This window comes from Pseudorca crassidens, chromosome 1 (assembly GCF_039906515.1).
Source record: "Pseudorca crassidens isolate mPseCra1 chromosome 1, mPseCra1.hap1, whole genome shotgun sequence".
NCBI classification, from domain to species: domain Eukaryota; kingdom Metazoa; phylum Chordata; class Mammalia; order Artiodactyla; family Delphinidae; genus Pseudorca; species Pseudorca crassidens.
In genome coordinates this window covers 4,939,984-4,951,979 of record NC_090296.1, presented here as the reverse complement: position 1 = coordinate 4,951,979, position 11,996 = coordinate 4,939,984, and the positions used below count along the sequence as shown (strand labels likewise).

Genomic DNA, 11,996 nt, shown 5'->3' with positions numbered 1-11,996 from the left:
GATTGTATTATTATTAGTCAAGTAATGGACCAATTAATGAAAAGTGGATAAAGGAATGAGAAAAATGGGAAAAAGCACACACTAAATATTAAAGTGTATATTGACACAAGGATTATTTTAAATAAAGCACTAAAGCCCATAAAAACAATGTAAAGTGGTTAATCCGTCTGGGTAATGAACATATGAACAGATGTGTGTAGTAATCAGTGCTGTTGGATTGGATTGGTGGTGTGTTGCTAGTCTTAAATTTTTAAATTATTATTTTTTTTAAAGAAAATGACATGGACAAATAGCTGATTAAATAACCAACTAAACAGAAGAGGGTCGAGCATGGCAAGTGTCAAATGAAGGCAGCATAGTGATAATGGTATTGGTCAATCCTTTTGGCACCATTGATATCCACGGCAAAAAAAATGCAGTCTCAGCTCTGTGGGAAATGAGCCTCTAGTCAGTGATTAGGAAGTTCGCCAGGTCTTAATCTTAGACTTTGAGTCTCCCGAGTATTGATTATGTTATTACTGTTTAAGTGAATCAATGCATAAATTAAACAAGTGTATAAATGAATGAAAAAAGAGGGCAAAGCATGGACCAATGATGCAAGAACTATTACTAATATGTTTGTGAAGCACTAAAGTCCATTAAAAAAGGCACTGACATTCCTTTTTTAAAAAAGGGAAGATATTTACATAAATAAGAAAATTAAAGAGGGCCAGTGTTGAGATTGTGTCAGATGATAAGAATTATGATTAATCCAGTTTATTCATTGAGTTCATTAAACAACAACAAAGATCTAGTTTGTTATCTCTGTAGGAAATGAACAGGTTGACAGATATTAGTTTTTTTTTTTTTAACATCTTTATTGGAGTATAATTGCTTTACAATGGTGTGTTAGTTTCTGCTTTATAACAAAGTGAATCAGTTATACATATACATATGTTCCCATATCTCTTCCCTCTTGCGTCTCCCTCCCTCCCACCCTCCCTATCCCACCCCTCTAGGTGGTCACAAAGCACCGAGCTGATCTCCCTGTGCTATGCGGCTGCTTCCCACTAGCTATCTATTTTATCTTTGGTAGTGTATATATGTCCATGCTACTCTCTCACTTTGTCACAGTTTACCCTTCCCCCTCCCCATATCCTCAAGTCCATTCTCTAGTAGGTCTGTGTCTTTGTTTTTTTGTTTTTGGTCTGTGTCTTTATTCCCGTCTTACCCCTAGGTTCTTCATGACCTTTTTTTTTTTTTCTTAAATTACATATACATGTGTTAGCATATGGTATTTGTTTTTCTCTTTCTGACTTACTTCACTCTGTATGACAGACTCTAGGTCCATCCACCTCACTACAAATAACTCAATTTCGTTTCTTTTTTTCAGAGTGTTTTTTTTTTTCTTTTTTTTTTTTTTCAGAGTTTTTGATCAGTTTCCTTGGATTCCAAGCTATGGATTGTAAGGGAATGAATGAATACATTTATGTCACAGTCAGTTATTTAAAAGGGGGCAAATCATGGACCAGTGATGAACACTTTTAAGTTATAAAGCAAGTACATCCTTCACTGCTGGTGTCCATGTAAAGAATATGAAGTCTAGGCTCCAACCTGTTTGTTTAAGGTTCACAGATAAATTCATGTTATAATGTTTCAGTTTGGGCTGCTTGTGGGCTTACTATTTTTTAAGTTAAGTATAGTTGATTTACTATATTATTTTCAGCTCTACAGCATAGTGATTCAGTATTTTTTGCAGATTATACTCCATTATAAATTATTACAAGATAATGGGTATAATTCCCTGTGCTATACAATATATCCACAAGTTTGTTTTCTATTATCTGTTTCTGTTTTGCATATGCATTCATTTGTATTATTTTTTAGATTCCACACATAAGTTATATAGTATTTGTCTTTCTATGTCTGACATATTTCACTAAGCATAATATTCTCTAGGTCCATCCACGTTGCTACAAATGGCAGAAATTCATTCTGGGTTGCTTCCATGTCTTGGCCATTGTAAATAGGGCCGCTATGAACATTGGGGTGCATATATCTTTTTCAGTTAGTGTTTTCATTTTTTCCAGATATATCTCAGGAGTGGAATTGTTGGATGATATGGTAGTTCTATTTTTAGTTTTTTAAGGAATCTTCATACTGTTTTCCATAGTGGCTGCACCAGTTTGCATTCTCATCACCTCCTCTCTAACATTTGTTTTTGTAGACTTTTTGATAATAGCTATTCTGACAGGTGATACCTCATTGTGGTTTTGATTTGCATTTCTCTAATAGCGTTATGAGCATCTTTTCATATGCCTGTTGGCCATCTGTATGTTTTCATTGGAAACATGTCTATTGATGTCTTCTGCCCAATTTTTTTTTTTTTTTTTTGCGGCACGCGGGCCTCTTACTGTTGTGGCCTCTCCTGTTGAGGAGCACAGGCTCCGGACACACAGGCTCAGCGGCCATGGCTCACGGGCCCAGCTGCTCCGCAGCATATGGGATCTTCCCGGACCGGGGCACGAACCTGTGTCCCCTGCATCGGCAGGCGGACTCTCAACCACTGCGCCACCAGGGAAGCCCCTTCTGCCCATTTTTTGATTGGGTTGTTTGTTTTTATGATATTGAGTTATATGAGCTTGGATTTACTCTTGTTAATTAATGATAGCCATATGATTAAATTAATCCATGACTAATCAAATTAAATGATAGATAAGCAAATAGATAAATACATAATAAGGGTCAAAAATGAGCACTGGCAAAATGTGCCATGAAACAAAATTTTAGATTAACCCAACTTTGTTTCTTCTTCAATTTTTAAAATTAATTGATTAATTAATTGGCCATGCCCTGTGGCATGTGGCATCTTAGTTATCTGACCGGGGATCGAACCCATGCCCCCTGCGTTGGAAGCTCGGAGTCTTAACCACTGGCCCGCCAGGGAAGTCCCAGATTAACCTAAGATTGAACAAGTGAGGTCCACTTAAAAAAAAAAAAAAAAGATAAAAGAGGTTGCTTCATTCATTTTACAGTTGTTTACTATTTTGCTTTATTTATTTATTTACCACTGTTGATTTACACATTCCGTCAGGGATAAAGATTTAGGTTTCTAATCTATCGAGAGGCAAAACACAAGGAAAGGTGGAAAATTGTTAGTGAAGTAAAATGAGATGTTCCTGGATTGTTTTGTTGCACATTTAAAATTTGAACAAATTAAAGAAAGATTAAAGGACCAAGAATGGCCCTGATGAGTTTGGGTTTGCATGAAGACGGTTGATTGATCCATATGTGCTATAATGGGGTCCATTGTAGAAAGAGTGTATTAGTTCTGAGAGAAATGAGCAAAAACCAGAAGGTGGTAATGTTCTTAGATCTTATTCTTGCCTTGTGGTGATTAATGGATATTGATTAATGATTAGTCAATCAATGAATGAATTAATACACAAATGTATAAATGAATAAAGAAAAAAGGCCCAAGCCTAGATAACTGATGAGTACTCTGAGGTGTCCAAACCAAGGATTTTGATTAAACCCCATAACTCTGAGGTCCATTATAAAAACAAACCTAATTTCCTGCCGTGGCGGGACATGAACTTGTAGCTGAAGTTAGGAATGCAGGCATCTTGCTCTTAGCTTTGATAGATCTTAGATATAGATCCTTTTATTAGTGTATCAGTAATGAGTAAATAAATAAATGTATTATTTAATGAAGGCAAAGAGGGCAAGATAACCACCAACAATGAGAGTATCTGATGAAAAACAGATTATTCTTAAAACATTTGTGAGGAGTTGAGTTCTAATAAATGAAGGGTCCAAGGCATTTAACATGTTGATCAGGAACCTATGGGCAACTCTATGTAAGAGTCAGTGTTGTTTCTGGGTTGGTGGTTGTTAATTTTATTAAGAAAGGGGGGAAAAGGGAAATGTAATAATCGATTACAGAACTACTTAATTAAAGAAGATCAAGCATGGGCCAATATTAAGAATTCATGACATGAGAGGAGTTATGATTAAATCAGTTTGTCTCAACCAGTATCATTTTTGAAAAACACATCTAGTTGTTATTCTGTGGGTATTGAGTTTTTATAAATTTATTTATTTATGACTGCATTGGGTCTTCATTGCTGCGCGCCGGCTTTCTCTAGTTGTGGCGAGCGGGGCTACTCTTCGTTGCAGTGCGTGCGCTTCTCATTGCGTTGGCTTCTCTTGTTGTGGAACATGGACTCTAGGTGCGTGAGCTTCAGTAGTTGTGGCACGTGAGCTCAGTATTTGTGGTGCACGGGCTTAGTTGCTCTGCAGCATGTGGGATCTTCCCGGACCAGGGCTCGAACCTGTGCCCCCTGCATTGGCAGGTGGATTTTTAACCACTGCGCCACCGGGGAAGTCCGTGGGTATTGAGTTTATGGGCAGATGTTAGTGTTATTTAGGATCCTTACCTGGGGTATGTAAGTGATATTATTGTTAGTGAATGAAGGAAGAGGTTATTTAAAAGAAGGCAAACATGGACCAATGAGTATATTGTGTCATTAAAAATGGTTTATTAATCTCACTGTACTCTTCTGCCATGCGTATAAATAAAAGGGGACTGAGCTATGCCCACTTTGGGTAAAGAGCCATAGAGATAGTTACCTATAATAGTATTTTAGACCATTTTGCATTTGCTTTGAAAAAATGAACAAGTTATTCCATGAGTAAATAAATAAAAAATAAACAAATATATGAATAAAGTCATAAAGTAGGGTCAAACATGGTGAGAATATATCAAGAAACAATGTTGTAAATTCACCTCATTCTAATCAAGGAAGACCTGTAAAGAAGGTAATATGGGCTCTTACCTATGTGAGTAAGGTTTAATAGAAAGAATTTGGAACAGGCATAGTTCTTAATTATTCTACTAGGATGTAAATTTAGCAGTTGTCGTCATATTATGTACATTAATAATTAAAAAATAAATAAAAAGAGGGCCATTTTTGGGCTAATTGAGTGTGATGAAAACAGGGTTTTATGATAAATCTGTTACAGTAAGACTAAGGTCTCTTAAAAAAAATCGACACTGCCTCTTCAGTTTTCTAAAATCTGTTTTTTACTGCACAGATTCAATATACCCCAATCTGATTTATTCATTACCAATGATGAAGATCTTGGCTGTCACTTCTGTGGATGAAAAGCAAAGGGACTCATGTAAGTAAAAAAGTTTGTGTTCTTGGTTTGAAGGTAATTCATGTGGTCCATGGAATTGTTTCAAAGGAATGAGTGGCCACTGCAGACATAAAATCAAAAGATGTCACATATGGACCACTGCTGAGAAAGTGTAATGAACCATGGGTTAAGACTGATCCATTTTAGTGAAACTGAGATCCTTTAAAAATAAAGTTGGGGGATTTTGCATTCATTTTCACAGTTGCTTAATACTCCATTTTATTTTTGCACAACATTTAAAGAATATTTTTCAGCTGATAACAGTCTAGATTGTTAAATCATGGAGGAGGGGGCACCTAGAAAGATAGAAAGTATTGTCAGTGCTCTAGTTGTGGGGTAAGATAGTAGGTTCATTGTAGTACTTTTAAAATATGAAGAAATTAGATGAAAGATGAGTAAACAGGGAGTAGTAAAACTGCATGCCCATGGGATGGGCATGATGCAAGGTTATTGATTAATCTATATGTGAAACACTGAGAGCCAATTGAAACTAGACCTCATTTGCTAGCTCTGTGGGGAATAAATAGCTGTAACAGCTCTCTGCAATATTCAAAGATCTTGCTCTTGGGTTTTTGTGATTCACGGGAATCATTTTTTTTTAACTCAATGAAACCATGAATGAAATAATCAGTAAATAATGAATGCATAAACAATCCATAAACAAGAGCTTGGATCAGTGATGAGAGTTCTGGGGTATATGAATCAAGAATTTTGATTAAACCCTAACTCTGAGGTCCATTAGAAAAAGACTTAGTTTTTCCCTCTAGGGGAATAGAGTTCAGAGCCAATTGGGGATCTGTTCTTAGGTCTTAGTTGTTCCTGGTTATGGCGTGTATTGATGTAAATGAATCAGTGAGTGCATGAATGAGTAAATGAATAAATGTGTAAGTGAATGAAGACAAAACAGGTTACACATGAGTGTCCATGTTGGCATTCTGGGTTGGTGGGAGGATGATCTAGTCATGTATTTCTGTGGGTAATCAGCCTGTGGGCAATTGTTAGCATTTTTGGTGTTCAAGTATAGATTCTCAGGTAATTATTTATGGTTATAAGTTATTGAATTAATATGATTGTATCTCAAATGATTATTTAAAAAAGGGCAGACTATGAACAAACATGGAGCATGTGATGTGAAGTAAGGTTAATGACTAATCCTGGTCAGATTATTCCATTGAAAATTAAATAAATAAATGAAAGGATTTGTACAGTCATAAAGTAAGATAAAGCTAGGATTATTTGTGAGAATGTGCCATGATGCTAGATTTAAAATTTATCCAATTCTGCACAAAGTTCGTGAAAATAATTAGTAGGCTATTAACTAAGAGCAGGGAGTATACAGCCATGCACCGTAATGTTTAAAAGCCTTATTCTTGAGTTAGGTGTTGGATTCAATGATGCTTGTTGCTACATAGCTTAAAATTAAAAATAGAATAAGTTGATAAATTAAAAAGGATTGCAGCTTTTGCACCAATAATGAGAATGTGATATGATCCAAGTTGATGATTAATCTGGCAGTGCAGAGCTCACATCCATTTAAAAACATCTAATATAGACTATTTAGAATTGGCTTTTTCCTTCACTGAATGAATATACCACAGCCAACTCAATCATTTTCTAATGGCGAATATTTTAGCTGTTGCCTTTGTCAGTAAAGAGCACAGAGACCAATATAAATAACTGTTAAAGTTCATGTTCTTAATTTGGGGAGTTTGTTCATGGATTTTTAAGGAGTTATTTTTTAAAAACTGGTTTTACATATATAAATAAAATTAAAGAACACCAAACATCGACCAAGAATGGGAATGTTATGAACCAAGGTTCATGATTAATCATTTTTAGGGCCACATAATATCCCATTTTAGTTTGACCCCCAAATATATTTAGAAATCCATTCCTTGATCAAGATCAAGGTCATTTACCTGTTGAGGATGGAGAACATAGGAAGAAAATTACATTGTTTTAGTTGTGAGGGAAGATGGTGGTTCATAGTTTTTATTCTACCATCTTTACAATACGGACAAATTAGGTAAAGAGACAAGCAAAAACCTTTTATCAATATGGCATTGCTATGAAGCACAACTGTTGATCAATCTGTACATGCAACACAGAGGTGCATTGAAAGAAGACATTAAATGTATTAGTTCTGTGGGACAAGTGTGAACAGACCTTCCTTAGTAACAATCACTCATCTTGTTCTTGGCATTTATAATTCATGGATATTGATTGTATTATAATTTATGCATGTAAAAATGATCCAGAAAGGAAGATATGAATGAAGAAGACAAAAAATGCAAAGTCTGGGTCCATGATGAGTATCTTGGGGTGTCGGAATTAAGGATTCTGATTAAACTCTATAGCTCTGAGGTCGTTGTAAAAAGAGATCTAGTTATTCACTCTATGGTAAGGGTGCTTGTGGCATAAGAAAGGAATATTCAGGATCCTGTTCTTGGGCTACGTGTTCCTTGGGTATGGATTTTTTTTTTTAACATCTCTTTTGGAGTATAATTGCTTTACAATGGTGTGTTAGTTTCTGCTGTATAACAAAGTGCATCAGCTATACATATACATACATCCCCATTTCTCCTCCCTCTTGCGTCTCCCTCCCACCTTCCCTATGGATTTTTTTTTTATTATAAATGAAACAATGCATGAGTAAAGAAAGACATGAAGGAATGAAGAAAGACAAGGAAAGCCATACACTGTTCAATTACGAGAGTATGTTTTCAAATATTTCTGAAGCACCGAGGTCTAGGAAAATAAATATATCAAGGTTTTACCTCTTTCAGCAGGGAGCAAACAGACAAGCCTGCCCAAGATTGAATGTTGTTATTACAGATTGATGGTGGGTTACTGATCGTTTATTTTGTTAAGAAAAGGGCAAACTGTTTGCACAAATAATTAAATATCTAATGGAAAAAAATCATGGACCAGTGATGAGAATATGTCCTATAACGAGAGTTATGATTAATTTAAGATGGTTGACTGTGAGTATATGATCACATGTTAATATTATTGGAAAGTTTTTGTCCGGTGGGTTATAATTATAATAGTGACATATTATAATTACATATTGCTGTTTCTGAATGAATGGATTCATATTTTCCTTAAAAGATGCAAATCGCACACCAATGAGGAGCTCTATTATGAAATAAGCATAGTGATTATCCTGTTTTACACAGTTGATTTCCATACTTTAAAAAAACTCTAGGCTTTTCCTATTTTGCATAATGTGCACATAGACAGATGCACATAATAGTATTTTGTTTCTGGGTTGCTGCCCAATTTAGCATTTTCTGTTTTCTTTATATAATGAGCAGCTGGTGAACTTACTCCATGAGTAATTAACTGAATGAATGAATGAGTGAGTGAGTGAATGAATACATAAAGAAGAGTCAAGCTTGGGCCATGAAAAACAAGGATTAAAATTTGTCCAATTTGCACAAGAAAGATTCATTAAAAAGGAAATCTGAGTTAAAGTTCTGACTTGTGGGTTAGATTGTGGATTCAGTGGTGTTCATTATATTGCTTAAAATGAAAATTAAATAATTGAGTAAATAAAAAATAGTGATATTCTTGGGTCAAAGAAATGAAACAAGTTTTAGGTCTAATCTAGAACTCTACAGTTAGTATCCTCTAAACACACCTAAATTCATGATTTTTCATTAAAGCCTGCTTTTCACCTCAGAATTAACACACCGTAATTGATTTAATCATATCTAATGAAGAAGCATTTGGCTAATACTTCTCTGTTTAAGAAGCATACATACCAAGGTGGGTAACATTCAAAGTTTATGTTCTTGGTTAGGGGAAGTTGTTCATTTGTGCTCACTGAAATATTAAAAAAAATACGTGGCTAGATAAAAGTATAAAATTAAAGAAGGCTGTACATTACCAATGACAAGAATAGCTTATGAACCATAGGTAATGATGTTTAATTCACTTCTGCACAACTAATGACTCCTACAAAAAGATGGAAGTGTTTCACACATTTTCAGAGATGTTTGCTATTCTCTTTTATATTTACATGCCAGTTGATATCAACATTTTTCCCTTCAAAAGATCTCAGTGAGAGGAAGGACATATGTCCTACATTGAGGGTCATTGCAAAGAGATCTAGTGTTATTGGCTCTATAGGAAATGAGCATATAGATAGATCATAGTAACATTCAAGGATCTTATTCTCAAGATTCTGTAATTTATATGTAGTGATTGTGTTATTATTGGACTAGTGAATGAAACAATAAACAAAGGGATAAAGGATTGAAGAAAAAGAGTGCTGAGCTTGGACCAATGATGACTCCTAGAGTGGGGGTTAGGTCTGAATCCAAAATTGTAATTAATTCCTATCTCAAAATCTGTGGTCTATTGAGTAAAAAGCAGAAGGTAAACTCCCTGGGAAATGAACTCATGAACGGATAAAGAAATATGTAAATGAACGAAGATAAGGAGGGCCACACAGAGACCAATTATGAAATTATGTAATAAAGGTTATTATTAGCGCCTGTTTGAAACACGGGGTTCCATAGATGAAGAGATCAAAGCTCTGAACCCTTCCGTAGGGACAGTATAGACAGAGATACCTCAGAGTCCAGGTTGCTGCTTTCATTGCTGGTTTGGTTGTTTTAATTAGAAAAGGAGAAAAAAAAAGTTTACATAAAGAGTTGCTTAAATAATTGTCTTATTGAGAGAGGGCCAAACATGAACCAATACTGAGACTGTGTCATATGATCAGAGTTAGGATTAATCTAACTCTATTCGCTGAGTCTTATTTTTAAAAAAATCAAGAGGATTTAGTCAGTTATGTCCATGGAGCACTAAGCAGGATATTCAGTGGTCTTATGCAGTGCCTTGCTTTTCACTGATATTGATATGTTGTTATAAGAGAATGAAGGAATGTATTTTATATATAGTTACTCAAAAGAAGGCCAAGGAAGGGCCAGTGAGGAACATGTGTTATGAACCAGAGGTAATAATTACTCCAGTTATACCCAAATGTTGTCCAGATAAAGAACGAGAATTCTGGGTTTCTCCCCACTTTGGCTAAAAGTGGTCAAGCACGGACCAATGGGACTGATATAGAAATTCACATGGAGAAATTCTTTAGAAAAATGGGTAATTTATTTCATGCCTAATTATATACGTGAATCAATAAATGAATTACTAGATATATAAATCAGAAAAAATTGTGTGAATTGGTGAGACTATACCACAAAACAAAGATTTACACGTATCCAATTTTGCACAAGTGAGATACATTAAAAGCACTCACCAAGCTGTTACCTTTATGAATAGGGAGTGTGTAGACAATTTATGACAGATGAAGCTTCTTATTCTCATATTGGTATTCATTGTATTATTTAAAAATAAAAATTAAATGAATCAACGAGTAAAGAGTGCCATTCTTGGGCAATGATGAGATTATTAAATGACCCAAGTTTATAATTAATCAAATACTGAAAAACTAACTCCCATTAAAGAAAATCTAACTATAGGCTCTTTCTTTTTTTGGAAAGTCTGTGTTTTCACCAAGTGAACGTACTACAGATGATTTAATCATTATCTAATGCTAAAGATCTTGGCTTTTACAAATTTGGTGGGTAAGGACGGAAGAGAGTGATGTAAGTAACAGAGTTTATGTTCTTGGGTTGGGCGGTTGGTTTATGGGTGTTGCTTAAAGTTTTCGAAGTAATAATTGGGTATATTAATAAATAAAACCAAATAGCACCAACTTAGACCAGAACTGGGATTTATGATTGATTAATCTGATTTAGTACTCTTTTTAAAAAATAAATTTATTTATTTATTTATTTTTGGCTGCGTTGGGGTCTTCGTTGCTGTGCGCGGGCTTTCTCTAGCTGCGGCGAGCGGGGGCTACTCTTCCTTGCGGTGCGCAGGCTTCTCATTGCGGTGGCTTCTCTTGTTGTGGAGCACGGGCTTGTTGCAGAGCACGGACTCTAGGCACGCAGGCTCAGAAGTTGTGGCTTGCGACGTCTAGAGCACAGGCTCAGTAGTTGTGGCGCACGGGCTTAGTTGCTCCGCGGCATGTGGGATCTTCCCGGACCAGGGCTCAAACCCGTGTGCCCTGCATTGGCAGGTGGATTCTTAAGCACTGTGCCACACGGAAACCCCGATTTAGTACTCTTAAAGTCCAATAAAAAAAGATGCAGGTGTTTCCTTCACTTTCAGGGCTGCTTCACATTGTGTTTTATTTTTGTAGTGCAATTCATTTAAGTATGGTTCCATTGATAAAGATTTAAGCTATTAATTTTTTGAGGGAGGAGCACATAAGAAGATGGAAAAAATTGTTCTAGTTGTGGAGTGAGATTATGGGTCCCTTAGTTATTCACTGCGTCATCTTTAAATGAAAAGGGCCAAGCGTGGACCAATGGGACTGATACGAAGCAAGGATGCTGATTAATTTATATGTGCAAAAAGCACATATATATATTGCAAAAAATGTCTGTTAGCACTGTGGGAAGTAGGCATATAGACAGTTATTAGTGATATTCAAGGATGTTGTTCTTGGGCTTTTTGATTCATGAGAATTGATTATATTATTATTAGTGAATCAATGAATAAAGGAATAAACAATGCATAAAAAAGGAAGAAAAAGATGCCCGATATAGACCAACGATGAGTATTCTGAGATGTATCAATCGAAGATTTTGATTAAGCTCTGTAACTTTGAGATTTATTAGAAAAAAGAAACCTTGTTTATTTCCTTTGTGGAAGAGGGGCTTACAGCGAAAGTCAGGAGTAGGCAAAGATGTGGTTCTTGAGGTTTAGTTCTTAATGCCTGTGAAATGTATTGTAAG

At 35.5% G+C, this 11,996-nt stretch overlaps 1 pseudogene; it reads left to right on the top strand.

Moving 5' to 3' along the window:
• Positions 1-5,850: 5,850 nt before the first annotated feature.
• LOC137207908 (small nucleolar RNA SNORD113/SNORD114 family) lies at positions 5,851-5,920 on the top strand (annotated as a pseudogene).
• The last annotated feature ends 6,076 nt before the right edge of the window (positions 5,921-11,996 follow it).